The sequence below is a fragment of the Cannabis sativa genome, chromosome 2, assembly GCF_029168945.1.
Source record: "Cannabis sativa cultivar Pink pepper isolate KNU-18-1 chromosome 2, ASM2916894v1, whole genome shotgun sequence".
In the NCBI taxonomy this organism is placed as follows: domain Eukaryota; kingdom Viridiplantae; phylum Streptophyta; class Magnoliopsida; order Rosales; family Cannabaceae; genus Cannabis; species Cannabis sativa.
The window spans coordinates 56,793,223-56,803,613 of NC_083602.1; the positions used below are offsets into that span (position 1 = coordinate 56,793,223).

The 10,391-nt window shown below is 37.0% G+C and overlaps 1 non-coding gene across 1 annotated transcript; it reads left to right on the forward strand.

Annotated features, from left to right (window-relative positions):
• Positions 1-9,773: 9,773 nt before the first annotated feature.
• LOC115721476 (small nucleolar RNA R71) lies at positions 9,774-9,880 on the forward strand. Its single transcript, XR_004012497.1, has one exon. It is a non-coding gene; the product is annotated as a small nucleolar RNA R71 (small nucleolar RNA).
• Positions 9,881-10,391: the final 511 nt, after the last annotated feature.

Below are 10,391 nucleotides of genomic sequence, written 5' to 3' on the forward strand. Positions count from 1 at the left end.
AAAAATCATAACTAATTCAAATAAAATCCAAATTGAGTTCTGTAAAAAGCTAACTTGCTTAATTTTTTCCATAATATCCAATAAAAATAATTCCAGAAACGAAATCACAATTATTTTTCACGAAAATTTCACAAACATCAATCAATCATCAAATAACACTCAATACAACATGATACCATCCAAAGAACATACAAACAATCGTTTTAAAGTCCAAATTTCTTGCAAGTAAATCAATTACCATGGCTCTGAGGCCAGTTGTTGGAAATTATTTTACCAGGATCTTAGATCTACTCACAAGTATGTTGATTAACACCCTAAATATGAACTTTCTAAAACGATAAATTAAACACATATAAAGTTTAAGAAACCTTACATTGGGTGCAGCGGAATAATATGACTCCTTCCGTTCAGATATCTAGCCCTTGATTCCTTTACGTAGCGAGCATTATCAATATACGAACACGGATCTCTTCTCTGAATCTTTGATGCTGAAACCTCCTTCTTGCTGAAAGTCTTTCTTCACGATCTTCCTCACTATGATTGAGGTATCACTTGATGTGTGTGGGCACTACTCATACACTAAGGATTTCGAAATTATCAAGAGGGAAGAGAAAGAAGAAGTGGCAGCTAAAGATAGGGAGAGAGAAAGCTCAGGTTTTTCTCTGAAGGAAAAATAGAAAATTTAAGTGTAAATTTCCTGAAGCCTTCACTATCTATTTATAGCATTCCACTAGGGTTAGGTTTGAATTATTTGGCATTAAAATAATGAAAAAATCAGTTTAAATTTCCTACAAAAGTGGGAGGCCCTATACTAGTGGATTTGGGCCTCACCTTTTTGTAATTTTGCAGTTTTATCTTTTCTGCATCTGATTTTCTCAAAAACGCCAATTTTCTAATTCAACCATTTAAATGCCAATTCTAACTATTTAATAACTATAAATAATTATTAAATAATATTGTCATTTATCATATTTATTAATTGAACCATACAAAGTATCATAATTAAAAAATATGCCCCTATAAACTCTTTCTTTACAATTTCGCCCTTACTTAGTGAAAAATTCACAATTAGACATAGTCTAATTTGAGAATTATAATTGATTAATCAAAACCAATTACATGAGTCTTACAAGCAATATTATCTCAACTAGTGGGGGGACCATGGGTCTATATAACCGAGCTTCCAATAAGTAGATCAAGAATTTAGCACTAAAATTCACTAACTTATTAATTCTTCGTTGAATCCACGCATAGAACTTAGAATTGCACTCTCAGTATATAGAATGCTCTATATGTTCCACCATATAGACACATCATTAGTTATCCATTGTTATAATCCTAATGTGATCAATGATCCTCTATATGAATGATCTACACTGTAAAGGGATTAGATTACCGTTACACCCTACAATGTATTTATTCCTTAAAACACTTGACCCCGTATAAATGATATTTCAGCTTATGTGAAATGAGTACTCCACCATTTATGTTCGTTTGGTCAAGCTCGAAGGAGATCATCCTTTGCTTACTATTCGCCAGATAGAAGCTATAGATTCCATGTTTATGATAGCGCTCCCACTCAATTGCACTACCGTGTTCCCAAAAAGTACGTATCACCCTGACCAAAAGGTAGGCTTAACTAACAATTCAAGGAACACGAATAGCCTTTCAAGATTGAGCCTAATCATAACAGGATTAAGAACATTTGATCTAGGATCAACTAGGCGATATTGACTTGAATAGATATTACGGTAAGTTTAATTAAATCTAAGTCAAAGTTCAATATCGGTCCCTTCCGATGCATACTCCATGCATCCAACCTGAGCTTTACTTTAACCAATGCTCTGGAAAGAACATAGCACTTCTCCAAATGCAAGTAAACTCTGTTGTAGATTATCATATCAGTAAAACCCTGTGTCTGATAAATCTAGGAAACTTTATTCACATAGTCATGTTTACTTTCCAATGTGTTGACGGCACAATAAACAGGATCAAGTATGTGAAAAGGGTTTCAGATGAATTTATACATTATGTACATATAATCATGTGAACCATGCAACATTAAATGTTATTTCTGATCTATATTAATAAGTAAATCTGATTATATTGAAATGAGTTTTATTTAGGGCATAAAACCCAACAGTGTCTATATGGTGGAACATATAGAGCATTCTATATACTGAGAGTGCAATTCTAAGTTCTATACGTGGATTCAACGAAGAATTAATAAGTTACTGAATTTTAGTGCTAAATTCTTGATCTACTTATTGGAAGCTCGGTTATATAGACCCATGGTCCCCGCACTAGTTGAGATAATATTGTTTGTAAGACTCATGTAATTGGTTTTGATTAATCAATTATAATTCACAAATTAGACTATGTCTATTTGTGAAATTTTCACTAAGTAAGGGCAAAATTGTAAAGAAAGAGTTAATAGGGGCATATTTGTTAATTATGATACTTTGTATGGTTCAATTAATAAATATGATAAATGAAAATATTATTTAATAATTATTTATAGTTATTAAATAGTTAGAATTGGCATTTAAATGGTTGAATTAGGAAATTGGCATTTTTTAGAAAATCAGATACAAAAGATGTTAAAATTGCAAAATTGCAAAAAGCAAGGCCCAGTCCACTAAGCCATGGCCGGCCACCTTTGTAGGCTTTTTAAGTTGATATTTTTTATTATTTTAATGCCAAATAATTCAAACATAACCCTAGTGGAATGCTATAAATAGATAGTGAAAGCTTCAGGAAAATTACACTTCACATCAGAAAAACCTGAGCCTCCTCTCTCTTCTCTAGCCGCCACTCTCTCTCTCTCTTCTTCCTTCATATTTCGAACCTACCTTCGTGATTAGAGTAGTGCCCACACACAGCAAGCAATACCTCAATCATAGTGAGGAAGATCGTGAAGAAAGATCATCAGCAAAGGAGATTCAGCATCAAGGATTCAGAGAAAGAGATCCAGGTTCAGATCTTGATAATACTCTGCTACAGAAAGGATACAAGGGTTAGAGATCTGAACGGAATGAGTCATTTAATTCCGCTGCACCCAATGTAAGGTTTCTTAAACTTTATATGTGTTTAATGTATCGTTTTAGAAAGTTCTTATTTAGGATGTTAATAAACATACTTGTGAGTAGATCTAAGATCCTGGTAAAATAATTTCCAACAAGTGAATTGTGGTTAAAACTATTCATATGGAGTAACCAAAAAGTTTTCTATTACAAGGACAAGAAAGGAAATTTTGAAAATAAGTCTATTCAATGGACTTATTAAAATTTCCTGATCCTAGTATCAAAAGGTTTAAGATTATCTAAGCCTATGGCTAGTGGTATGCTTGGTGATTTATTACTCTAGTGCAAGCAACTTACTTTAGTAAGATGCTGGAGCATTTTTCTAATGGCTACATCTATATAAGCTTTTCGACTTCTAGACATAGATGTTATTTGTTTATGGAAAAGTTTCAACTATTCCAGAAAAGATAAGGCCAAAGAAAGAATTCCTTAGGATCAACAGTGAGAGGTCTTAGGTATGCTTTTGTATGCATTAGACCAGACTCCTGCTGTTGAGTGGGAGTAATAAGTTGGTATCAGATTAATCCAGGAAAGAACATTGGAAGACAATCAAGTAAAACTTATGATCAAGAAGAGGAACTATATGTTAGTCAATAAGGCTGGTATTTTAATACTCTTAGACTACACCAAATCAGGTTTCAAGATTTGCCTTAGTGCTAGAAAGTCTACTGATGAGATGGTGATTACTCTGGGGGTCTTCAGTAATTTTGGAAAAGTGTAAAAACCTATCTGAGTCTCAAAATCTACCAATGAGACTGAATGTCAAAGTTGCAGGAAAGATACTTATCCAGTCTATGAAAAGTTCTATACAGTTTTTGGCGTTGTACCAACAATTTATTAACTACTAGTGTTCCTTCCTGACTAACACAGAAGTAGTTGCCAAAAAGTAAAGAATCCAGTATCCCTAGAGGAGTAGACATATAGAGAGGAATTTCACAATATCAGTATTTTATGATTAAGGATATGTAACAGTGGAGAAAGTTTGTATTGAATATAACGTCACATCCTATTACGGAAAGAATACCACATACTACACTTGATCTAGATATCAAGGTGTTGAGATTATTTGAAATGTACTGTTTGTTTTATATTAGTGCAAGTGGGAGTTTGTTGGATTTTGTGCCCTAAATAAAATCCATTTCAATAAATCAGATTTACTAATTAATAAAAGATCTGAAATCATTCTATGTTGCATGGTTCACATGATTTATTTCATGATTATGTTTAATGTATAAATTCTATTAAGTCTATAACATATATATATATTTATTCATGATTATAGTGTCGTCAGCACAGTTGAATATAATCATGATTATATGTTCAAAAGTTTATTTCCCATTATTTATCAGTTCACTCGATTTAGAATTGCATGATAATCGGCGATAAGGTATACTTACACCTTGGATAAGTGTTATGTCCTTTCCAAGAAATTGGCAAAGTTTACCAGTATCGGATGTATGGAGTATACATTTGAAGGGACCGATATTGATCTTGGATAAGATATCATAAACTTACTGTGATATCTTTCTAAGTCATTATCAATGGTTGATCTTAGGTCTATGGATCTTAATCCTGATATGGTTAGGGTCAGCTTCGTTGTATTACTTATGTTCTTCAAGTTGTTCGTGGAAGCTAACCAATGGTTCTGTCGGACATTTACATCTTCAGAACATGGTAGTTCAATCGAGTGGAAGCGTTGGTCATAGATATGGAATCTATAGCTTCTATAAGTATTTAGAAGTGAAACGATGATTTCCTTCGAGCTTGGCTAAATAGAAATAAATGATTGAGGCCTCATTTCAGTAATTATATTAGTTTACTGAAGTATCATTTATAGGTAGCTAAGTGTTTTAAGGATAAAATACATTGAAGGGTAAAACGGTAAATTTGTCCCTATTCAGTGTAGATCATCTATAGAGGATCTTTGACTATTAGGATTGTAACAATGGATAATCATAACGTATCTATATCGTGGTACATATAGAGTGTTCTGTATAATTGAGAGTGCTATTCAATTCCAAATCTATAGTGGCGCAAGGCGGAATTAATAAGTTAGGGAATTTACTTGGTGAATTCTAGATCTACTTATTAAAAGCTCGGTTATATAGGCCCATGGTCCCCTCACTAGTTGAGATAATACTGCTTGCAGACTCACTTAATTGATTTTAATTAATCAATTATAATTTTAAAATTAGACTATGTCTTATTTATGAATTTTCACTAAGCAAGAGCTTAATTGTGAAGAAAAAGTTTTAACCTTGAGTTAAAAAGTAAGACCTGCTGCCCGGGTTGAAATTCCTTCCTAACCAGATTTCTGTCATGCCATTTCTTTGTTTTTTCCTTGTATATCTTTGCATTCTCATACGCTTCGTTTTTGAATTCTTCCAGCTCATCTAATTGTAGCAGTCTCTTCTCTCCTGCAGCTGCTAAATCCATGTTCAGGGTCTTCATTGCCTAATAGGCCTTTTGCTCTAACTCCACCGACAGATGACAGGCTTTTCCATACACCAACCTATACGGTGACATTCCGATAGGTGTTTTGAATGGTGTTATGTAGGCCCACAATGCATCATCTAGTTTCCTTGACCGGTCCTTCCTCGATCTTTGCACTGTTTTCTCCAATATCAGCATATCTTCCCGATTAGAAATCTCAGCATGGCCATTGCTTTATGGATGGTAAGGTAGAGCAGTCCTATGGCGGACTCCATATCTGGGTAGCAGAGCTTCAAACTGTTTATTACAAAAAGGACTCCCTTCATCGCTAAAGATTGCTCAGGGAGTTCCAAACCGAGTGAAAATGTACTTTTGAAGGAAAGACAAAACTGTCTTACCATCATTGGCTTGTGTTGCAGCAGCTTCCACTCATTTTGGTAAATAGTCCACAGCCAATAAGATATACAGATTGTTGAAAGAAGATGGAAAAGGATCCATGAAATCTATCCCCCAGACATTAAACAACTCCACCTCCAAGATACATGTCAAAGGCATTTCGTTTCTTCTAGAAAGATTCCCCGTTTTCTAATTACGATCACATGCCTTCACAAGACCATTAGCATCTTTAAAAAGAGTAGGCCAATAGAACCCGCTTTGAAGAACCTTAGCAGCAGTTCTTGTGCCACTGAAATGCCCCCCACATTGTAAGGCATGGTAGTGGTTCAAAACTGAATACATCTCTTCTTCAGGCACACATCTTCTTATTATCTGATCAGCACAGTGTTTGTAAAGAATCGGCTCTTCCCAATAGTAGTGCTTCACCTCTGAAAAGAACTTTTTCAGCTGTTGATGAGGTATCTCAGGGGGTGTAACATTTGTAGGCAAGAAGCTGACATAGTCTGTGAACCAAGGCACCATCAAGCTTTCCCTCAAACTAAAGAGTTGCTCATCGGGAAACTATTCATTTATGTGCACCTCTTTTGCGTTTTGGCTCTCTTCTAATTCAAGTCTTGACAAATGATCAGCAACTAGGTTTTCAGTCCCATTTTTGTCTTTTATCTCAATGTCGAATTCTTGAAGCAAAAGCACCCACCGAATCAACCTTGGCTTTGCATCCTTCTTGGTCATAAGGTACTTTATTACAAAGTGGTCTGTATAAACAATCACCTTATTCCCAATCAGGTATGGCCGACACTTGTCACACGCGAACACAATTGCTAGCATTTCTTTTTCTGTGGTGGCATAATTCAGCTGAACATCATTCAGGGTTCTATTAGCATAGTAGATGGTATGAAACACACTATCAACTCTTTGCCCTAAGACAGTTCCGATGGCATAGTCACTTGCATCACACATCAGTTTAAAAGGCAACTCCCAATTTGGTGAAGCGACTATAGGTGCCGATATCAATTTCTTTAAGAGCTTGGAAGACTTTCAAGCATTCCTCTCCAAACTCAAAAGGTACCCCGTTAATAAGCAGATTGGACAGTGGTTTTGAGATCTTTGAGAAGTCCTTGATAAATCTTCGGTAAAATCCTGCATGGCCTAGAAAACTCCTTACTCCTTTTACAGGAACCGGAGGGGGTAGATTCTCAATTGTAGACACTTTGGCTCTATCCACCTCGATGTCTGCCTTCGAAATCTTGTGCCCCAGAACAATTCCCACTGCTACCATGAAAGGGCACTTTTCCCAATTAAGTACCAAGTTTGACTCCTCACATCTGATTAGAACTTTCTCCAAGTTCTTCAAACAATTTTCAAATGAAGAACCGAAAACTAAGAAATCATCCATAAAGATCTCTATACAAGTCTCAATTAAGTCTGAAAAGATCGCCATCATACACCTCTGAAATTTTACTGGAGCATTACATAGTTCAAATGGCATTCTCCTAAAAGTGAAAGTACCATATGGACAAGTAAAAGTTGTATTCTCTTGATCTTCTGGTGCTATGGCTATTTGATGGTAATCAGAGTAGCCATCTAAGAAACAGTAGTACTCTTGTCCAACCAACCGGTCTGGTCAATGAATGGCAAAGGAAAATGGTCTTTTCTGGTTGCCTTATTAAGCTTCCTGTAGTCAATGCAGATTCGCCAACCAGTAACCGTTCTTGTAGGGATCAATTCATTTTTTTCATTTTTATCACTGTCATCCCTCTTTTCTTTGGTACTACTTGCACTGGGTTAACCCACTTACTATCTAAAATTGGGTAAGCCACCCCAGCATCTACCCACTAGACCACTTCCTTTCTTACAACCTCTTTCATTAGTGGATTACGTCTTCGTTGTGCATCAATAGTCAGTTTAGCGCCCTCCTCCATTAGAACTCGATGCATAACTATTGAGGGACTGATTCCCTTAATATCAGCCAATGCCCACCCAATGGCTTTATTGTGTGCGCAGAATACTCTTAGCAGCTTGTCAGTCTCCACATCAGAAAGTGAAGCTGACACTATGACTGGCAGCTTCTTGTCTTCTCCCAAAAACTCATAGCGTAGATGATCAGGAAGCACCTTCAGTTCTAGTTCTTGTGGTTTTTCTGTAGATGGCACATGCTTCTTTGGAACAACCCCCAACTCTTCATAGTACTTCCTATTCAACGGCCCGTAGGAGTCAAGCCATTTGGCATATCCCATTGCCTCCATTCCATCTTGCTCATTCAACTCGTCTTCGGTTAAACTCATTTCTAATGGATCTTCCATCAACTTTTTCTTCTCCACTATAGTGTCTACAAGATTTACAAAGAAACAATTATCACTTGCCTTTGGAAAATTCATTGCCTTTGGAACATTGAAGACCACTTCTTCCCCTTGCACTCTCAGCTTCAATTCACCCTTCTGAACATCAATCAATGCTTGGCCTGTTGCCAAGAATGGTCTTCTAAGAATAATCAGAACATTGTTGTCTTCTTCCATGTCCAGAACAATAAAATCAGTTAGGAAGATGAATTTATCTACTTTGACTAGAACATCTTCGATGACCCCCCTTGGATGAGCCAACGACCGATCAGCCAATTGCAAGGTTAATGTAGTAGGCTTTGCCTCCCCCAACTGCAATCTTCTAAAAATTGACAGAGGCATCAAATTGATGCTCGCTCCCAAATCACACAACACATTTATCCCTTCCATTCTCCCGATGGTACAAGGAATGGTGAAACTCCCAGGATCAATGAGTTTGGGAGGGAATTTCTTCTGCAGTATCGCACTACAACCCTCAGTCAAGGCCACTATTTTATAGTCTTCCATTTTTCTCTTTTTGGACAGGATTTCTTTCATGAATTTAACATAGCTAAGCATTTGTTGCAAGGCTTCTGTAAAGGGAATGTTGATGTGCAGATTTTTAAATACCTCCAGAAATTTCAAAAACTACTTGTCTAGGTTGGTCTTTCAAAGTCTCTGTGGATAAGGAATCTTCACATGGTGATTTATGCTGACCGGTGGAGAAGCTTCTTTTGGTGCGAGACTCTCAGTAATCTTCTTTTCTATTGATGTTGGTGCCGGTTGATCCTGAACCTCTTCTTCCACTAGCTGTCTCCCATTAGGCCCTTCATACTTCTTCCTGCTTCTTAGGGTAATTTCCTTACAGTTTTCTTTTGGGTTCACCTCTGTTATGCTAGGCAAGTTCCCCAGAGGATGGGTAGCTATCTGAGTTGCCAATTGCCCCATCTGATTCTCTAAGGCTTTAATGGACGATCTTGTCTCTGTCATAAACTGTAGCAACAAATCTGTTTGAAGACTAGACCCTCCACTAGAACCTTGTTGCTGTGGTTGTTGTTGATTCTGTTGGCACTGATTTCTCTGCTGATAGAACCCATGTTGTTGCTGATTAGAATCACTATTTCATCGATTCCCTCCTTGATTGTACCCAAAGTTATTATTTTGAGAATAATTTCCGATGGCTTTTGCTTCATCCATTGACAAACTATTCACATCTACCGGGCATTCATCATAGGTGTGAGGGCCCCCACAGAGCTCACAAATAACTTGAGCCTGTTTTGCCTGAACAGCCATAAGCTTCGTCAGGGCCTCTACTTGGGCTATCAATTTGGTGATGGCATCTACCTTGTGCATACCAGCTACCTTCTTCATTTAACTTCTTTCAGTTGGCCATTGTTGATTATTCATGGCCATTTCTTCGAGCAAATCATAGGCCTCGTTTGCACTTTTTCTCATAAATGCCCCACCAGCTGTGACATCTATAATCGTTTTGGTGTTACCAATCAGCCCGTTGTAGAAGTTATGGACCAACATCCACTTTTCAATCCCATGATGTGGACATTTCCTGATTAGATCCTTGAACCTCCCCCAAGCCTCATGGAGAGATTCATTGTCCATCTGACAGAAATTATTAATTTCTCCTCGCAGCTTTACAGACTTCGCTGGAGGAAAAAACTTGGACAAGAACTTTGTTGCCAAATCAGTTCATGTTGCAATAGAGTTGGTGGCAAGGAGATCAACCAACTTTTAGCTCGCTCTCTCAACGAGAATGGGAACAGTCTTAAGCGGATGGCATCATCATTGACTCTATTTACCTTGAAAGTCTGACATAACTCCATGAAATTAGACAAGTGCAAATTGGGGTCTTTAGAGGGGAGTCCACCAAATTGGACTAAAGACTGCACCATCTGGAGTAAGGCTTGCTTTATTTTGAAGTTGTTCGCCTCTACGGTGGGTGGTCTTATACAAGACTGAACCCCCATCAATGTTGGGAGAATGTAGTCTCTCAGACTATGACTGTTTCCCTGGTCTTCAACGGCACTTCCGTTATTACCATTGTTGCTGCCATTATTACCGCCATTAGCATTATCGGCCATGACTTCTTCTGTTTCAACACTTATGGAAACTCTTTCTTGCCTCTTATTTCTTCTGTTTCTTCAAC